This window comes from Centruroides sculpturatus, unplaced genomic scaffold, assembly GCF_000671375.1.
Source record: "Centruroides sculpturatus isolate CEXI.00-Female unplaced genomic scaffold, Cexi_2.0 scaffold2019, whole genome shotgun sequence".
Classification (NCBI taxonomy): Eukaryota; Metazoa; Arthropoda; class Arachnida; order Scorpiones; family Buthidae; genus Centruroides; species Centruroides sculpturatus.
In genome coordinates, this window is record NW_019386437.1 from 83971 (window position 1) to 86910 (window position 2940).

A 2940-nucleotide genomic window follows, 5' to 3' on the forward strand; every position below is an offset into this window, starting at 1 on the left:
TTTATTACTTTTATAAATCATCTCTATTTAACCTTGTTTTCTTAACATTATATACAGTTGAAATACATTGAAGATCATCGCACCATTCAAAATTATTACTAAAATCATAATTTCTTACTTTAAGTGTTTTAAGAATTTCTATTACTTTATTAACATTTTTAAATAAAATTGTTTTATATAGGCTAATTCATTATATTCCCAGTCATAGAAATAAAATAACGGGGTTTAATAATAGTTTTCGAAGGATTAGACAGAACTGGAAAAACAACTCAGTCATAAACCTTGTTAAAAGTATAAATGCTATAAATATAAAAGGTAAATATTATAAATTTCCGAATGTAAACAAAAAATGGCGAGGAAATAATAAAAAAAAAATTTTTAAATATGATAAAAATGAACAATTAAAAAATATAAAATATATTCATTTCTTATTTTCATTAAACAGAAAGAAAGTAAAAGATGATATTCTCAACAATATTAATATTTAAATTTATTGTATAATAGATAGATACGTGTATTCTGGAATTGGTTATACTTTAACAAGATATATTTTGTTAAGAAAATGTAAGGTAGATATAAGTTTAGAAGAGGAAGAGAAAAATTTACTGAACTAAAGGATGATGATTGTATGCTTATACCTGATTTAGTTTTCCTTTTGGATGCTGTCTTAGATATAATTAAAAAACAGAAAGGATTTCGCTGCTGATATATTCGAGAGACAAGAATTCCAAAGGACTGTAAAAGAAAAATATAAAATGTTTTTAAATTTTAATATAATAAGAAATGACGATATAAAAATAATAAAAGAAAAGGTATTAAAAACTTTTCTTTCATTTAAATGGATATGATAAATAGTAGAAGAACTTTTAGATTTGAAAAAATAGATATTACTGAAGAAGAAAAACAAGAAGAGTCTTTAATAATTTTTTTATATAAAAAAGTAAATGAACTAGATGAAATAATATTTGAATGTGAAAAGATGTATAAAGAAATAAGAGAAAAAATAGATATATGCAAAGAAAATAAATGAAAAAAATATAAATAAAAGTACAAACATTATAAAATGTCTTTCTCTCATATTAAGTGTTTTGAAACATTTATTAATGAAGACGAGGAGGCTAAAAACAATAAGAATATTAATATCTTATTGTCTGATCTGATTTTATAAGAAAGATTGGAAAAGATGATATACCATATATAATAAAAGTACTTGGAAAAATTAATAAAAGAGAATATATAAAATTTGATAGAAATAATATATTAATAAGTTTTAATAACCTTAAAACGTTCTTATAATCTAAGAATGATTAAGTGAATGATTTATATATAGGAAAAAAAAAGAAGTATTCTTTAGAAATTAGTGAATGTGATTCAAAAAAATAAAAAATAAATATTAAATTAAAAAAAAATGTATGTATTGATATAAAAAATAATGTACAATATGTTGAAGTAGATGGTAATATTCATTTTTAATAAATGTCATATATTAATAAAAAAATATTTCTTAAATGATTAATAAATACACCAAAGAAAATTTATTTAAGCAAAGAATTTATATGTGATATTTAAACCTGATAGTCATTTTTTTTATAATATGTGAAAATAAACCAAGATAAAAAAACATAAATAGAGTATTTTTCTTTCAAAGTGAAGAACTAATGAATTTCTTTCTTCTTTATATTTATATAAAAATATTTCAAATGAAAATGATAAAAACGAAATTTTAATGTGAAGAACAATTACCTTTTTTTTATTTTTCAAATTATATTACAAAATATATTGTTGGATATTTTATTAATGTCAAAATAATAAAATATTTATTTAATGATATGTATGATTTTGTTATTGAAAATAAAATAAAAAAAATGACAGATGTTTTAAATGTTATTAATTATTCGTCTAGAAAATTGAATAGTTTTGATTTAGAAAATTATAGAAATTTAATTTTAAAGATATTTTAATTCATGAAAAAAATGAGAAAATATAAATTTAAATAAAATAGAAAATGGAGTATAAAGTACTTGAAAATATATAAAGAATATGGTACGATTATAGCATTCAAAAATTTTAATGATAAAGATTCCATGGTATTATCATTTTCTTATGATAATGATATGGTATATATTAATAATAATAATAAAAATTACGTCTAAAAGTTTTACTTCTACTTTCACATTTTGGATTTTTAAGTCATTTACAGTATATTTTGAGTAATTCTTATTTTAGTGAGCCAGAATCGGCATTTTCTCACAGTCAATAAGATTTATCCTAAAAAACTTGTTTTAATGAAAAGTTAGACTTCTTTAATTAACAAACTGCGCCTCACGTGACAGAAAAACTCTGATTCTGATTGGCATTATTCGACACTTTATGTTTTACAGATATATATGCATAGATATATAATTATTACGTACCGCATCGAAAATTTCAGATCAAGAGAAATATTGACCATGTGTCTGTTGAGTTCATTTCAAATTCTGTTAAGTTTATTTCTCTTTTCGCCATATATTCACTTGGAATAAACAGAAGGAAACAACAGGAAAATGATTCGACTTCGAAGAAATATGGAGAGAATTCGTTTTTATCTGGAAGTGAGCCAATAATTAAATACCTTTTTCTTATTTAATTTTTAAACTATAATTAATTTAGACCGTCAGCAGTGGACATACTTGTCAACCGAAAAAGTTTTAAATTTCGCGATTTTATTTTGGTCAAGATGATCTAAATATCTTATTAAGATATGTTAGTCTAATTTCTGATATTGGTACATTAAGTCCCATTTTGCGTAATAAACATGATGTATAATAAATGAATAAGGAAATACGTAATTTTTCTATATGAAGTCTTAATTTAACTTATCCGCGAATTCCAAAATAAATGTGTGGGATAAATCGTTTCGCTGACTGATGAGATCCCAGTCAAAATAATGTTTAAAATGAC